The sequence below is a fragment of the Rhinoraja longicauda genome, chromosome 20, assembly GCF_053455715.1.
Source record: "Rhinoraja longicauda isolate Sanriku21f chromosome 20, sRhiLon1.1, whole genome shotgun sequence".
Taxonomy (NCBI): Eukaryota; Metazoa; Chordata; class Chondrichthyes; order Rajiformes; family Arhynchobatidae; genus Rhinoraja; species Rhinoraja longicauda.
Genome location: NC_135972.1, coordinates 562,391 through 578,907, shown reverse-complemented (window position 1 = coordinate 578,907; position 16,517 = coordinate 562,391). Strand labels below are relative to the sequence as shown.

The 16,517-nt window shown below is 61.5% G+C and overlaps 1 protein-coding gene and 1 pseudogene across 1 annotated transcript in view; one reads left to right on the top strand and one right to left on the bottom strand.

Moving 5' to 3' along the window:
* The window catches only part of immp2l (inner mitochondrial membrane peptidase subunit 2), a 274,230-nt gene extending 269,261 nt beyond the window's left edge, over positions 1-4,969 (bottom strand). Inside the window, exon 1 of the mRNA XM_078416447.1 lies at positions 4,765-4,969. The gene's annotated coding sequence lies outside the window, so the exon portion shown is untranslated. The remainder of the gene's footprint in view (positions 1-4,764) is intronic.
* A 4,270-nt stretch (positions 4,970-9,239) lies between these two features.
* On the top strand, positions 9,240-9,336 carry LOC144603773 (U2 spliceosomal RNA; annotated as a pseudogene).
* Positions 9,337-16,517: the final 7,181 nt, after the last annotated feature.

Below are 16,517 nucleotides of genomic sequence, written 5' to 3'. Positions count from 1 at the left end.
GGGGTGAGGGGGGGGTGAGGGTGAGGGGGGGTGAGGGGGGGGGTGAGGGTGAGGGGGGGGTGAGGGTGAGGGGGGGTGAGGGGGGGGTGAGGGTGAGGGGGGGGGTGAGGGGGGGTGAGGTGAGGGGGGTGAGGGGGGGGTGAGGGTGAGGGGGGGTGAGGGGGGGTGAGGGTGAGGGGGGGGGGTGAGGGGGGGGGTGAGGGTGAGGGGGGGTGAGGGGGGGTGAGGTGAGGGGGGGGTGAGGGTGAGGGGGGGGTGAGGGGGGGGTGAGGGTGAGGGGGGGGTGAGGGGAGGGGGGTGAGGGTGAGGGGGGGTGAGGGGGGGGTGAGGGTGAGGGGGGGGTGAGGGGGGTGAGGGTGAGGGGTGAGGGGGGGGTGAGGGTGAGGGGGGGTGAGGGTGAGGGGGGTGAGGGTGAGGGGGGGTGAGGGGGGGTGAGGGTGAGGGGGGTGAGGGGGGGTGAGGGTGAGGGGGGGGTGAGGGTGAGGGGGGGTGAGGGGGGGGTGAGGGTGAGGGGGGGGTGAGGGTGAGGGGGGGTGAGGGGGGGGTGAGGGTGAGGGGGGGTGAGGGTGAGGGGGGGTGAGGGTGAGGGGGGGGTGAGGGGGGGGTGAGGGTGAGGGGGGGGGTGAGGGTGAGGGGGGGTGAGGGTGAGGGGGGGGTGAGGGGTGAGGGGGGGTGAGGGTGAGGGGGGGGTGAGGGGGGGGTGAGGGGGTGAGGGGGTGAGGGGGGGTGAGGGTGAGGGGGGGGTGAGGGGGTGAGGGGGGGTGAGGGTGAGGGGGGGGTGAGGGTGAGGGGGGGTGAGGGTGAGGGGGGGGGTGAGGGGGGGGGGTGAGGGTGAGGGGGGGGTGAGGGTGAGGGGGGGTGAGGGTGAGGGGGGGGTGAGGGTGAGGGGGGGGGAGGGTGAGGGGGGTGAGGGGGGGTGAGGGTGAGGGGGGGTGAGGGTGAGGGGGGGTGAGGGGGGGTGAGGGTGAGGGGGGGGTGAGGGTGAGGGGGGGTGAGGGGGGGTGAGGGTGAGGGGGGGGTGAGGGTGAGGGGGGGGTGAGGGTGAGGGGGGGTGAGGGGGGGTGAGGGTGAGGGGGGGGTGAGGGTGAGGGGGGGGTGAGGGTGAGGGGGGGGTGAGGGTGAGGGGGGGTGAGGGTGAGGGGGGGTGAGGGTGAGGGGGGGGTGAGGGTGAGGGGGGGTGAGGGTGAGGGGGGGTGAGGGTGAGGGGGGGGTGAGGGTGAGGTGAGGGGGGGTGAGGGTGAGGGGGGGGTGAGGGGGGGTGAGGGTGAGGGGGGGTGAGGGGGGGGTGAGGGTGAGGGGGGGGGTGAGGGTGAGGGGGGGGTGAGGGTGAGGGGGGGGTGAGGGGGGGTGAGGGTGAGGGGGGGTGAGGGGGGGGTGAGGGTGAGGGGGGGTGAGGGGGGGTGAGGGGGGGGGTGAGGGGTGAGGGGGGGTGAGGGGGGGTGAGGGTGAGGGGGGGGTGAGGGTGAGGGGGGGTGAGGGGGGGTGAGGGGTGAGGGGGGGGTGAGGGTGAGGGGGGGTGAGGGGGGGTGAGGGTGAGGGGGGGGTGAGGGTGAGGGGGGGTGAGGGGTGAGGGGGGTGAGGGGGGGTGAGGGTGAGGGGGGGTGAGGGGTGGGGGGTGAGGGGGGGTGAGGGTGAGGGGGGGGTGAGGGTGAGGGGGGGTGAGGGTGAGGGGGGGGTGAGGGTGAGGGGGGGTGAGGGGGGTGAGGGTGAGGGGGGGTGAGGGTGAGGGGGGTGAGGGTGAGGGGGGGGTGAGGGTGAGGGGGGGTGAGGGTGAGGGGGGGTGAGGGTGAGGGGGGGGTGAGGGTGAGGGGGGGGTGAGGGGGGGTGAGGGTGAGGGGGGTGAGAGGGGGGGTGAGGGGGGGGGGTGAGGGTGAGGGGGGGGTGAGGGTGAGGGTGAGGGGGGGGTGAGGGTGAGGGGGTGAGGGTGAGGGGGGGGTGAGGGTGAGGGGGGGGTGAGGGTGAGGGGGGGGTGAGGGTGAGGGGGGGTGAGGGTGAGGGGGGGTGAGGGGGGGTGAGGGGGGGGTGAGGGTGAGGGGGGGGGTGAGGGTGAGGGGGGGGTGAGGGTGAGGGGGGGTGAGGGGGGGTGAGGGGGGGGTGAGGGTGAGGGGGGGTGAGGGTGAGGGGGGGGTGAGGGTGAGGGGGGGTGAGGGGGGGGTGAGGGGGGGGTGAGGGTGAGGGGGGGTGAGGGGGGGGTGAGGGTGAGGGGGGTGAGGGTGAGGGGGGGGTGGGTGAGGGGGGGGTGAGGGTGAGGGGGGGGTGAGGGGGGGTGAGGGGGGGTGAGGGTGAGGGGGGGTGAGGGTGAGGGGGGGGTGAGGGTGAGGGGGGGTGAGGGGGGGTGAGGGGGGGGTGAGGGGGGGGTGAGGGTGAGGGGGGGTGAGGGGGGGGTGAGGGTGAGGGGGGGGTGAGGGTGAGGGGGGGTGAGGGTGAGGGGGGGTGAGGGTGAGGGTGGGGTGAGGGTGAGGGGGGGTGAGGGTGAGGGGGGTGAGGGGGGGGTGAGGGTGAGGGGGGGTGAGGGTGAGGGGGGGTGGGTGAGGGGGGGGGTGAGGGTGAGGGGGGGGTGAGGGGGGGTGGGGTGGGGGGGGGTGAGGGTGAGGGGGGGGTGAGGGTGAGGGGGGGTGAGGGTGAGGGGGGGGTGAGGGGTGAGGGGGGGTGAGGGTGAGGGGGGGTGAGGGGGGTGAGGGGGGGGTGAGGGTGAGGGGGGTGAGGGGGGGGTGAGGGTGAGGGGGGGGGGTGAGGGGTGAGGGGGGGGTGAGGGGGGGGTGAGGGTGAGGGGGGGGTGTGGGTGGGGGGGTGAGGGGGGGTGGGGTGGGGGGGTGGGGTGAGGGGGGGGTGAGGGTGAGGGGGGGGTGAGGGTGAGGGGGGGGTGAGGGTGAGGGGGGGGTGAGGGTGAGGGGGGGGTGAGGGTGAGGGGGGGGTGAGGGTGAGGGGGGGTGAGGGGGGGGTGAGGGGGGGGTGAGGGTGGGGGGGGGTGAGGGGTGAGGGGGGGTGAGGGTGAGGGGGGGTGAGGGGGGGGTGAGGGTGAGGGGGGGGTGAGGGTGAGGGGGGGTGAGGGGGGGGGTGAGGGTGAGGGGGGGGTGAGGGTGAGGGGGGGTGAGGGTGAGGGGGGGTGAGGGGGGGGTGAGGGTGAGGGGGGGTGAGGGTGAGGGGGGGGTGAGGGTGAGGGGGGGGTGAGGGTGAGGGGGGGGGTGGAGGGTGAGGGGGGGGTGAGGGTGAGGGGGGGGTGAGGGTGAGGGGGGGGTGAGGGTGAGGGGGGGGGTGAGGGTGAGGGGGGGGGTGAGGGTGAGGGGGGGTGAGGGTGAGGGGGGGGGTGAGGGTGAGGGGGGGGTGAGGGTGAGGGGGGGGTGAGGGTGAGGGGGGGGGTGAGGGTGAGGGGGGGGTGAGGGGTGAGGGGGGGGTGAGGGTGAGGGGGGGTGAGGGTGAGGGGGGGGTGAGGGTGAGGGGGGGGGTGAGGGTGAGGGGGGGGTGAGGGGGGGTGAGGGGGGGGGTGAGGGTGAGGGGGGGTGAGGGTGAGGGGGGGGGTGAGGGTGAGGGGGGGGTGAGGGTGAGGGGGGGGGTGAGGGTGAGGGGGGGGTGAGGGTGAGGGGGGGTGAGGGTGAGGGGGGGGTGAGGGTGAGGGGGGGGTGAGGGGGGGGTGAGGGTGAGGGGGGGGTGAGGGTGAGGGGGGGGGGGTGAGGGGGGGGTGAGGGGGGGGTGAGGGTGAGGGGGGGGTGAGGGTGAGGGGGGGGTGAGGGTGAGGGGGGGGGTGAGGGTGAGGGGGGGTGAGGGTGAGGGGGGGTGAGGGTGAGGGGGGGGTGAGGGTGAGGGGGGGGTGAGGGGGGGTGAGGGTGAGGGGGGGTGAGGGGGGGGTGAGGGTGAGGGGGGGTGAGGGGTGAGGGGGGGGTGAGGGGTGAGGGGGGGTGTGGGGGGGTGAGGGGGGGTGAGGGTGAGGGGGGGGTGAGGGTGAGGGGGGGGTGAGGGTGAGGGGGGGTGAGGGTGAGGGGGGGTGAGGGTGAGGGGGGGTGAGGGTGAGGGGGGGTGAGGGGGGGTGAGGGTGAGGGGGGGTGAGGGTGAGGGGGGGTGAGGGTGAGGGGGGGGTGAGGGTGAGGGGGGGGTGAGGGGGGGGTGAGGGGGGGTGAGGGTGAGGGGGGGGTGAGGGTGAGGGGGGGGTGAGGGTGAGGGGGGGTGAGGGTGAGGGGGGGTGAGGGTGAGGGGGGGTGAGGGTGAGGGGGGGTGAGGGGGGGTGAGGGTGAGGGGGGGTGAGGGGGGGTGAGGGTGAGGGGGGGGTGAGGGTGAGGGGGGGGGTGAGGGTGAGGGGGGGTGAGGGTGAGGGGGGGGTGAGGGGGGGTGAGGGTGAGGGGGGGTGAGGGTGAGGGTGGGGTGAGGGGGGGTGAGGGTGGGGTGAGGGGGGGTGAGGGTGAGGGGGGGTGAGGGTGAGGGGGGGTGAGGGTGAGGGGGGGGTGAGGGGGGGGTGAGGGGGGGGTGAGGGGGGGTGAGGGGGGGTGAGGGGGGGGTGAGGGGGGGTGAGGGGTGAGGGGGGGTGAGGGTGAGGGGGGGTGAGGGTGAGGGGGGGTGAGGGTGAGGGGGGGTGAGGGTGGGGTGAGGGGGGGGTGAGGGTGTGGGGGGGTGAGGGTGAGGGGGGGTGAGGGTGGGGTGAGGGGGGGGTGAGGGTGAGGGGGGGGTGAGGGTGGGGTGAGGGGGGGTGAGGGTGAGGGGGGGTGAGGGTGAGGGGGGGTGAGGGTGGGGTGAGGGGGGGGGTGAGGGTGAGGGGGGGGAGCCGACCGTTACCGTGCGGCCGCCGGCCCCGTAACGTCACTGCGCGCCGCTCCACCGCCGTCTGACGTCACCGCGTGACCCCGCCCCCCGCAGCATGATATAAGGAAATAACTGCAGATGCTGCAGGTACAAATCGATTCATTCACAAAATGCTGGAGTAACTCAGCAGGTCAGGCAGCATCTCGGGAGAGAAGGAATGGGTGACGTTTCGGGTCGAGACCCTTCTTCAGACTGATGTCGGGGGTGGGACAAAGGAAGGATATAGGTGGAGACAGGAAGATGGAGGGAGATCTGGGAAGGAGGAGGGGAAGGGAGGGACAGAGGAGCTATCTGAAGTTGGAGAAGTCGACGTTCATACCACCGGGCTGCAAACTGCCCAGGCGAAATATGAGGTGCTGCTCCTCCAATTTCCGGCGGGCCTCACTATGGCACTGGAGGAGGCCCATGACAGAGAGGTCAGACTGGGAATGGGAGGGGGAGTTAAAGTGCTGGGCCACCGGGAGATCAGTTTTGTTAATGCGGACCGAGCGCAGGTGTTCAGCGAAGCGATCGCCGAGCCTGCGCTTGGTTTCGCCGATATAGATGAGTTGACATCTAGAGCAGCGGATGCAATAGATGAGGTTGGAGGAGGTGCAGGTGAACCTCTGTCTCACCTGGAAAGACTGTTTGGGTCCTTTGATGGAGTTGAGGGGGGAGGTAAAGGGACAGGTGTTGCATCTCGTGCGGTTGCAAGGGAAAGTGCCCGGGGTTGGGGTGGTTTGGGTAGGAAGGGACGAGTGGACCAGGGAGTTACGGAGGGAACGGTCTCTGCGGAACGCAGAGAGGGGAGGGGATGGGAAGATATGGCCAGTGGTGGGGTCCCGTTGTAGGTGACGGAAATGTTGGTGGATGATATGTTGGATCCGCTGGCTGGTGGGGTGGAAGGTGAGAACGAGGGGGATCCTGTCCTTGTTGCGAGTGGGGGGAGGGGGAGCAAGAGCGGAGCTGCGGGATGTAGAAGAGACCCTAGTGAGAGCCTCATCTATAATGGAGGAGGGGAAGCCCCGTTTTCTGAAAAACGAGGACATCTCGGAAGCCCTAGTGTGAAACACCTCATCCCGGGCGCAGATGCGGCGTAGACGGAGGAATTGGGAGTAGGGGATAGACTTTTTGCAGGGGACCGGGTGGGAAGAAGTGTAGTCCAGATAGCTGTGCGAGTCGGTGGGCTTGTAATAAATGTCCGTCACTAGTTTTTCTCCTGTGATGGAGATGGTGAGGTCCAGAAACGGGAGGGAGATGTCAGAGATAGTCCAGGTATATTTAAGAGCAGGATGGAAATTGGAGGTGAAGTGTATAAAGTCAGTGAGTTCTGCATGGGTGTAAGAGGTAGCACCAATGCAGTCGTCGATGTAGCGGAGGTAGAGTTCGGGGATGGGGCCAGTGTACGTCTGGAACAGGGATTGTTCGACGTACCCGACAAAGAGGCAGGCGTAGCTAGGGCCCATGCGAGTGCCCATAGCTACGCCTCTGGTTTGGAGGAAGTGGGAGGAGTCAAAGGAGAAGTTGTTGAGGGTAAGAACCAGCTCTGCTAGGCGGAGGAGAGTGTTGGTCGATGGGGATTGGCTGGTTCTACGGTCGAGGAAGAAACGGAGGGCTTCGATACCATCCTTGTGGGGGATGGAAGTGTAGAGTGACTGGACATCCATGGTGAAAATGAGGGAGTGGGGGCCTGGGAACCGGAAGTTATCCAGGAGATGGAGAGCGTGTGAGGTGTCTTGGACGTAGGTGGGGAGGGATTTGACCAGGGGGGATAGGATGGAGTCGAGGTAGGTAGAGATAAGTTCGGTGGGGCATTAGCAGGCAGAGACAATGGGTCTGCCGGGACAAGGCCCGCCCCCCGCAGCAGGACCCGCCCCCCGCAGCAGGGCCCGCCCCGTGTACGTCATCTCCCCGCCCCCCCGCAGGTGTGCGAGCACAGACAGGCGCAGGTGTGCGAGCACAGACAGGCGCAGGTGCACGGACAGGTATGCGGGGAGGTGAGACATGTTGGGCCGAAGGGCCTGTTTCCGTGCTGTACAATGGCGAGCGCTCTCCTGTCCCGCTCAGTTACTCCAGCACTTTGTGTCTGTCTCAGGTGTGGTCCAGCATCTGCAGTTCCTTCCTACAATATCCATGTACCTGTCTAACTGTTTCTTAAACATTGGGATAGTCCCAGCGTCAACCACCTCCTCTGGCAGTGTGTTCCGTACACCCACCACCCTTTGTGTGAAAAAGTTACCCCTCAGTTTCGTATTGAATCTTTTCCCCTTCACCTTAAACCTGTGCCCTCTGGTCCTCGATTCCCCTCTGGCCAAGAGACTCTGTGCATCTACCCGATCTATTCTCCTCATGATCTTATACACCTTTATAAGATCACCCCTCATCCTCCTGCGCTCCACGGAATCAAGTCCTAGCCTGCCCCAACCTCTCCCTGCAGCTCAGGCCCTACAAACTTCCCAACGCCACCAGGTGTGCACTAACCTTGTCACTCTTCGAGTCACAACTCGACAGCTTGGACATGGATCATCTCACCAAACCTGCCCACATAAAAATCTAAATGACCTTTTTGCGAACCAGTACCCACGCGAGGGAAACCTGCATGAGGTAGCCCAGCTTTTTATTCACAAAATGCTGGAATAACTCAGCAGGTCAGGCAGCATCTCGGGAGAGAAGGAATGGGTGACGTTTCGGGTCGAGACCCTTCTTCAGACTGATGTCAGGGGGGCGGGACAAAGGAAGGATATAGGTGGAGACAGGAAGATAGAGGGAGATCTGGGAAGGAGGAGGGGAAGGGAGGGACAGAGGAGCTATCTGAAGTTGGAGAAGTCGACGTTCATACCACCGGGCTGCAAACTGCCCAGGCGAAATATGAGGTGCTGTTCCTCCAATTTCCGGCGGGCCTCACTATGGCACTGGAGGAGGCCCATGACAGAGAGGTCAGACTGGGAATGGGAGGGGGAGTTAAAGTGCTGGGCCACCGGGAGATCAGTTGCGTTAATGCGGACCGGGACCACAGTCTAGGGTCCTTCCGCTGCTGGACATGGGGGGCAGGGTGTGGTGGAGAGAGACGCCCCTCCAAATAAGGGATATGTATGTAAATGTCTAAGTAAATGCCTGTATTGAATATGTAACCTCCGGAAATGTCGGATGGGTTTGTTTAAAAATGATGTTTTGTAAATGATATTTATAACTTGAATAAAGTATTTTTTGATTAAAAAAAAAAAAAAAAAAAAATTTTTTAAAAAGTTAATGCGGACCGAGCGCAGGTGTTCAGCGAAGCGATCGCCGAGCCTGCGCTTGGTTTCGCCGATATAAATAAGTTGACATCTAGAGCAGCGGATGCAATAGATGAGGTTGGAGGAGGTGCAGGTGAACCTCTGTCTCACCTGGAAAGACTGTTTGGGTCCTTTGATGGAGTTGAGGGGGGAGGTAAAGGGACAGGTGTTGCATCTCGTGCGGTTGCAAGGGAAAGTGCCCGGGGTTGGGGTGGTTTGGGTAGGAAGGGACGAGTGGACCAGGGAGTTACGGAGGGAACGGTCTCTGCGGAACGCAGAGAGGGGAGGGGATGGGAAGATATGGCCAGTGGTGGGGTCCCGTTGTAGGTGACGGAAATGTTGGTGGATGATATGTTGGATCCGCTGGCTGGTGGGGTGGAAGGTAAGGACGAGGGGGATCCTGTCCTTGTTGCGAGTGGGGGGAGGGGGAGCAAGAGCAGAGCTGCGGGATGTAGAAGAGACCCTAGTGAGAGCCTCATCTATAATGGAGGAGGGGAAGCCCCGTTTTCTGAAAAACGAGGACATCTCGGAAGCCCTAGTGTGAAACACCTCATCCCGGGCGCAGATGCGGCGTAGACGGAGGAATTGGGAGTAGGGGATAGACTTTTTGCAGGGGACCGGGTGGGAAGAAGTGTAGTCCAGATAGCTGTGCGAGTCGGTGGGTTTGTAATAAATGTCCGTCACTAGTTTTTCTCCTGTGATGGAGATGGTGAGGTCCAGAAACGGGAGGGAGATGTCAGAGATAGTCCAGATATATTTAAGAGCAGGATGGAAATTGGAGGTGAAGTGTATAAAGTCAGTGAGTTCTGCATGGGTGTAAGAGGTAGCACCAATGCAGTCGTCGATGTAGCGGAGGTAGAGTTCGGGGATGGGGCCAATGTACGTCTGGAACAGGGATTGTTCGACGTACCCGACAAAGAGGCAGGCGTAGCTAGGGCCCATGCGAGTGCCCATAGCTACGCCTCTGGTTTGGAGGAAGTGGGAGGAGTCAAAGGAGAAGTTGTTGAGGGTAAGAACCAGCTCTGCTAGGCGGAGGAGAGTGTTGGTCGATGGGGATTGGCTGGTTCTACGGTCGAGGAAGAAACGGAGGGCTTCGATACCATCCTTGTGGGGGATGGAAGTGTAGAGTGACTGAGACCCGGGTTCGATCCTGACTATGGATGCTGTCTGTACAGAGTTTTAACAAGAAACCAAATCGCTTCTCGGCCTTTTGGCTAAGATCAAGTGTAGTATCTGTTCTGGCACAATCTAATGTTCTTATAAGAACAGGGTAAGTATAAGAGCAGTATTTGCATTAGATCATCGACGAGGAGCGGAGGTCAGGAGCACGTGTCTGGTTTAGGGGTGGATCCATGCTGGTTGGGTAACCAACCTAACACCCTTATCCAGGTGGGATGGCAGCAGCAAGTGGAGCTGGAGGGCAGGGTATCCGTAATACCCTGCGTGTATCGGTGAAGGACCTCAAGGAGGGGAACCCTTTCTCAAGGGATCTCTTCATCAAGAAGGTGCTGCTGGAGGCCTGTGGATTCAAGGCCGGGGACATCTTCTGCCTCCAGGACTTCCCAGGTAACGGATACTTCGACGTTACCTTCCAGAACCCGGCGGGATGGCAGAAGTTGCTGCAGGACTTCCGGGAGAAGGGGGATGAAGCCCCGCTGTCGCTCCTGAAGGTGCAGCCACTCTTCACCCTCCCCACCCAGAGGGAACGGATGATCACGGTGCACATGTTCAACCCACATGTGCCCGCCGTGGATGTCCTCACCTTCCTTGCGCGCTACGTCGAAGGGGCCGGGAACTGCGTGGACATCAAGGACTTGTTCGGGATCTGGACGAGCAAGAGGCAGGTAAAGGTGAAGCTGAGGGTGGACGGGAAGGGATTCATTGTCCACCCTCCCTCGGTGTTCGCTATCGGAGGGAACCGGGGTTACACGACGTACGTGGGGCAGCCCAGGGTGTGCAGGAAATGCAACAAACCTGGGCACGTGGCGGCAGAATGCAGGACAGTCGTCTGCAGAAACTGCAAGTTAGAAGGCCACGAGACAAGGGATTGTAAAGAGAGTAAGAGCTGCAACCTGTGTGGGGAGGCAGGCCACCTTTACAGGGCCTGCCCTAAAAGAGCAAGCACTTATGCACAGGCGATAAGAGGGGCCGCTACCAGCACCCCCAGGGTGGACGAGACGCCTCCTACCACGGAAAAAGCCCAAAAAGGAAAGGAGAGCAGGGGCGAGGACAACGCGACCACCAGGAGCCCCCAACCGCAGGACAGAGCCCCCCAGGCCCCTCCCCACGAGGGTGAGTCGATGGAAGAGGGGGAACAGGAAGAGGAGGAATGGAAGGTGGTACAGTCGAGGAAAACATTGAAGGCTGTGCGCACGGAGAAAAAGGCGGAGGGGGCAAGCAAGTCCCAAAAAAGAGTCCTCTCCCAGGACGAGGCCAGCAGCCTCTCCGCATCGGAGGATGAGACGACCGGGAGGAGCCGACAACGGAGGCAGAGGCAGAGGAAGGAAACGGGGGAGGAGGAAGGTAAGAGAAAGAACGTGTCTGTTGCCCCCCAGCCCCAGGAGACTGGGAGCAGTGCCAATGGGCCCCAGCCCCAGGAGACCGTGAGCGGCACAACGGCCAATGGGCCCCTGCTCCGGGAGACCGGGAGCGGCACAATGGCCAATGGGCCCCAGCTCCGGGAGACCGGGAGCAGTGCAGTGGCCAATGGGCCCCAGCTCCGGGAGACCGGGAGCAGTGCAGTGGCCAATGGGCCCCAGCTCCAGGACACTGGGAGCAGCGCAGTGGCTTCGCCAGAAAATACACCCTGTGCTGAGGAAGCCACCAACCTGTACCACTACCTGTGCGACAAAAATGTGCAGGAACTGAGCCAGATGATTGGCATGCGGGAGGATCGCCTGGGACAATAAAGGACAATGGAGCTGAAACTGGCATCCTTAAACGTGCGCAGTGTGAAGAGCACTGTGCGATGTGTATCCGCCTTGCAGTACCTGGCCAAGGTAAAGGCGGATGTGACTTTTTTACAGGAGTGCGGGCTGCCACACCTTCGCTGCTATCGGAGGTGGTCGCGATGGTGGCCCCACGGACTGTCGGTATGGTCGGGGGGAAATGATTGTCGTGCGTCCGGTCTGGGGATCTTGCTGCGGGGAGGGGGCTTCACCATCACTGAGGTAAGGGAGGTGGTGGGGGGTCGTCTCTTGGTGGTGGATGTAATGTACCGTGGTTCTCCGCTCCGGCTGATAAATGTGTATGCCTCACCCAGGTGGAGCGAGCGGGTGGCCGTCCTCCAGCAGCTCCCACCGCTGCTGGCCACGTCTAGACCGCTCGTTCTGGCCGGTGACTTCAACTGCATCATCGATGCGGCTGGACGATCCGGCAGTGCCAACCACAGACTGGACGGCACCTCCAAACTCCTGGTGGAAACGGTCAAAGATGCAAAGCTGCGCGACGCCTTCAGTGACCCTGCAGGCGGAGTCCAGCCACGGTTCACCTGGTCAGGACCAAACGGTTCAGCCCAGTCCCGGATAGACTTCCTCTTCACATCGAGGGCCGTCACGGTCAGACACACCGACCTCGCCCCGGTGTTCTTCTCTGACCACTGCCTCCTTCAGGCCACCTGTCACCTACAGGAGGACCGGAAGGCGGGCAGAGGGACGTGGAAGCTAAACGTGGAGCTGTTGACCCCGGAGAACGTTAAGGAGCTAAAGAGGGACTACGCATGTTGGAGAACTGTGAGGCCCCTCTTTGACTCCCAGACACTCTGGTGGGAGGCAACAAAGGAGAACATCAAGAAGTTCTTCGTCTCCAAAGGTGTTCAGAGAGCAAGAAAGGGTAAGAGGGAACTGTGTCAACTCCAGACAGATTTGCAGCAGCTACTCCTTCTGCAGAGGAGAGGGGTGGATGTGAGGGAGGAACTGAGAGAGTTGAAGGGCCGGCAAGCTCGGCTCTTTACCTCTGAATCCTCCAAGATCATCTTCCGGTCCAGGGTCCGCCATGTTGAGCAGGATGAGACGTGCTCACGTTACTTCTTCCATAAGGTTCACAGGGGGAGCTCTGTGATCAAAAGCCTTAGGGAGGAGGACGGCTCGGTAACATCCTCGCAGACAGACATGCTCAAGATCTGCAGATCCTTTTATAAGGATCTGTACGATGTAAAGACCACAGACAGCACCGCCTCCCAGAACTTCCTGTCCTCCATCACGGAAGTCTTGGACGACAGCAAGCGGGAGAGTCTGGACCAACCACTGACCCTGGAGGAGCTGACTGGCTCCATCCGTTCCTTTGACTCGAGTAAAACTCCCGGAGGCGATGGCTTACCGGCAGAGTTGTACTCGGCTCTGTGGGACTGGGTGGGCCCGGACCTGCTGGAAGTGTACAACGATATACTCCTAGCAGGCAGCATGTCAGACTCTATGAGGAAGGGCAACATCACCCTGATCTACAAGCAGAAGGGGGAGATGAATGACTTAAGGAATTGGAGACCCATCACATTGTTGAATGTAGACTACAAGATCCTGTCTAAGGCCATCGCCAACCGGGTCAAGTCTGCTCTGGGACAGGTGATCCACCCGGACCAAACCTGTGCTGTACCTGGCAGGAAAATCTCAGACAGCCTGGTGCTGCTGAGAGATACCATTGCCTACGTGCAGGACAGACGGGTGGATGCCTGCCTGGTCAGCTTGGACCAGGAGAAGGCCTTCGACAGGATATCGCACACGTACATGAGGGACGTGCTCTCCAAAATGGGCTTTGGGGAGAGAATCAGGAAGTGGATACAACTGCTCTACTCTGATATCTGTAGTGCAGTCCAAATTAATGGGTGGGAATCAGACAGCTTCCCCGTCAGGTCTGGAGTCAGGCAGGGTTGCCCTCTTTCCCCTGTCTTGTTCGTCTGTTGCATTGAACCCTTTGCCGAATCCATCAGGAAGGATGCGAGCATAAGAGGAGTGACACTGCCAGGCAGTGGGGGCACTCAGGTCAAGGCCTCCCTGTACATGGACGATGTCGCCGTCTTCTGCTCGGATCCAGGGTCGGTCCGCAGACTGATCAGCGTCTGCGACCAGTTTGAGTTGGCCACGGGGGCCAGGGTAAACCGCAGGAAGAGCGAGGCCATGCTCTTTGGCAACTGGCCCGACCGATCTTCCATCCCCTTCACCATCAAGCCTGACTTCCTGAAGGTGCTGGGGATCTGGTTCGGGAAGGCTGAGGCGTGTGACAAAAATTGGCTGGAGTGGATAGCCAAGGTGGGGAAGAAGCTGGAGCTGTGGAAGCAGCGCTCCCTCTCCATCACGGGAAAAAACCTGGTCATCAGGTGTGAGGTGCTCTCGGGGCTGCTGTACTTGGCGCAAGTGTGGCCCGTCCCTCCCTCCTACGCCACGGGGATCACCCGGGCCGTCTTCCGTTTCATCTGGGGGTCGGCGATGGACCGGGTGTGACGAGCCACAATGCACAAGTCGGCAGACAACGGGGGTAAAGGCGTGCCCAACGTCGCCCTCATCCTGATGGCCACTTTCGTGTGTGGCTGCATCAGGCGGAGCATAGAGCCAAGGCACGTGGGCACCAAATGCCACTACCTGCTGAGGTTCTACCTGTCCCCGGTGTTGCGAAGGATGGGCCTGGCGCAGATGCCACGCAATGTGCCAGTCAGCTGGACATTGCCACACCATCTGTCGTTTGTGGAAAGGTTCTTCCGGACCAACACCTTTGACCACAAGTCCATCGGGCAGTGGTCAGCACGGAACGTCCTGCAGGCACTGCAGGGGAATGACTCCATGGATCCTGTGGCGTGGTTCCCAGAACAGACAGCCCAGCTTGTCTGGCAAAATGCCTCATCGCCAGAACTCACCAACAAGCACCAAGACCTGGCTTGGCTGGCGGTGAGGGGAGCCCTCCCAGTCAGATCCTTCCTGCACCGCCGGAACCTCACTACCAGCGCACGCTGCCCTCGGGACGGCTGCTACGGAGAGGAAACGGTGGCCCACCTCTTCAAAGAGTGTGGATTTGCCAGGAGAGTCTGGAGAGGTCTGCAGGGGTCCCTGTCACGATTCATTCCGAGCAGCTCCGTCACAGAGGACTCTGTGCTCTACGGACTGTTCCCAGGGACGCATTCCGAGACTGACATCGAGTGCTGCTGGAAGGTCATCAACTCGGTGAAAGACGCTCTTTGGTCTGCCCGATCCTTGTTGACCTCCCAGCGGAGCGAGCTGTCCGTCAAGGAATGTTGCCGACTGGCCCACTGCAGACTGCAGGAGTACGTGCTGAGGGACGCTCTGAAGCTCGGTGCAGCCAACGCCAAGGCCCTGTGGGGGAGGACCACAGTCTAGGGTCCTTCCGCTGCTGGACATGGGGGGCAGGGTGTGGTGGAGAGAGACGCCCCTCCAAATAAGGGATATGTATGTAAATGTATGTAAAGGTCTAAGTAAATGCCTGTATTGAATATGTAACCTCCGGGAATGTCGGATGGGTTTGTTTTAAAAATGATGTTTTGTAAATGATATTTATAACTTGAATAAAGTATTTTTTGATAAAAAAAATTAAAAAAAAATTTTTTTTTAAAGTTAATGCGGACCGAGCGCAGGTGTTCAGCGAAGCGATCGCCGAGCCTGCGCTTGGTTTCGCCGATATAGATAAGTTGACATCTAGAGCAGCGGATGCAATAGATAAGGTTGGAGGAGGTGCAGGTGAACCTCTGTCTCACCTGGAAAGAATGTTTGGGTCCTTTGATGGAGTTGAGGGGGGAGGTAAAGGGACAGGTGTTGCATCTCGTGCGGTTGCAAGGGAAAGTGCCCGGGGTTGGGGTGGTTTGGGTAGGAAGGGACGAGTGGACCAGGGAGTTGCGGAGGGAACGGTCTCTGCGGAACGCAGAGAGGGGAGGGGATGGGAAGATATGGCCAGTGGTGGGGTCCTGTTGTAGGTGACGGAAATGTTGGTGGATAATATGTTGGATCCGCTGGCTGGTGGGGTGGAAGGTGAGAACGAGGGGGATCCTGTCCTTGTTGCGAGTGTGGGGATGGGGAGCAAGAGCGGAGCTGCGGGATGTAGAAGAGACCCTAGTGAGAGCCTCATCTATAATGGAGGAGGGGAAGCCCCGTTTTCTGAAAAACGAGGACATCTCGGAAGCCCTAGTGTGAAACACCTCATCCCGGGCGCAGATGCGGCGTAGACGGAGGAATTGGGAGTAGGGGATAGACTTTTTGCAGGGGACCGGGTGGGAAGAAGTGTGGTCCAGATAGCTGTGCGAGTCGGTGGGCTTGTAATAAATGTCCGTCACTAGTTTTTCTCCTGTGATGGAGATGGTGAGGTCCAGAAACGGGAGGGAGATGTCAGAGATAGTCCAGGTATATTTAAGGGCAGGATGGAAATTGGAGGTGAAGTGTATAAAGTCAGTGAGTTCTGCATGGGTGTAAGAGGTAGCACCAATGCAGTCGTCGATGTAGCGGAGGTAGAGTTCGGGGATGGGGCCGGTGTACGTCTGGAACAGGGATTGTTCGACGTACCCGACAAAGAGGCAGGTGTAGCTAGGGCCCATGCGAGTGCCCATAGCTACGCCTCTGGTTTGGAGGAAGTGGGAGGAGTCAAAGGAGAAGTTGTTGAGGGTAAGAACCAGCTCTGCTAGGCGGAGGAGAGTGTTGGTCGATGGGGATTGGCTGGTTCTACGGTCGAGGAAGAAACGGAGGGCTTCGATACCATCCTTGTGGGGGATGGAAGTGTAGAGTGACTGGACATCCATGGTGAAAATGAGGGAGTGGGGGCCTGGGAACCGGAAGTTATCCAGGAGATGGAGAGCGTGTGAGGTGTCTTGGACGTAGGTGGGGAGGGATTTGACCAGGGGGGATAGGGGGGATGAGGTAGCCCAGCTGTTGGTGGTTGTGCAGTAGAAAACAGAAACAGAAACAGAATGCAGCGCCGGAGACCCGGGTTCGATTCCAACTACGGGCGCTGTCTGTATGGCGTTTGTACGTTCTCCCCGTGACCTGCGTGGGTTTTCTCCGAGATCTTTCTCCGAAGATATATAAAAAGACAATACGGGGAGAAAAGATGAGGTACGAGGGTAAACTAGCCAATAATATAAAGGAGGATAGTAAAAGCTTTTTTAGGTATGTGAAGAGGAAAAAAATAGTCAAGGCAAATGTGGGTCTCTTGAAGACAGAAGCAGGGGAATTTATTACGGGGAACAAGGAAATGGCAGTCGAGTTGAACTGGTACTTTGGATCTGTCTTCACTAAGGAAGATACAAACAATCTCCCAGATGTGGCCAGAGATCCTAGGGTGATGGAGAAACTGGAGGAAATCCACATTAGGCAAGAAATGGTGTTGGGTAGACTGATGGGACTGAAGGCCGATAAGTCCCCAGGGCCTGATGGTTTGCATCCCAGGGTACTTAAGGAGGTGGCTCTAGAAATTGTGGACGCATTGGTGATCATTTTCAAGTGTTCTATAGATTCAGGATCAGTTCCTGTGGATTGGAGGGTA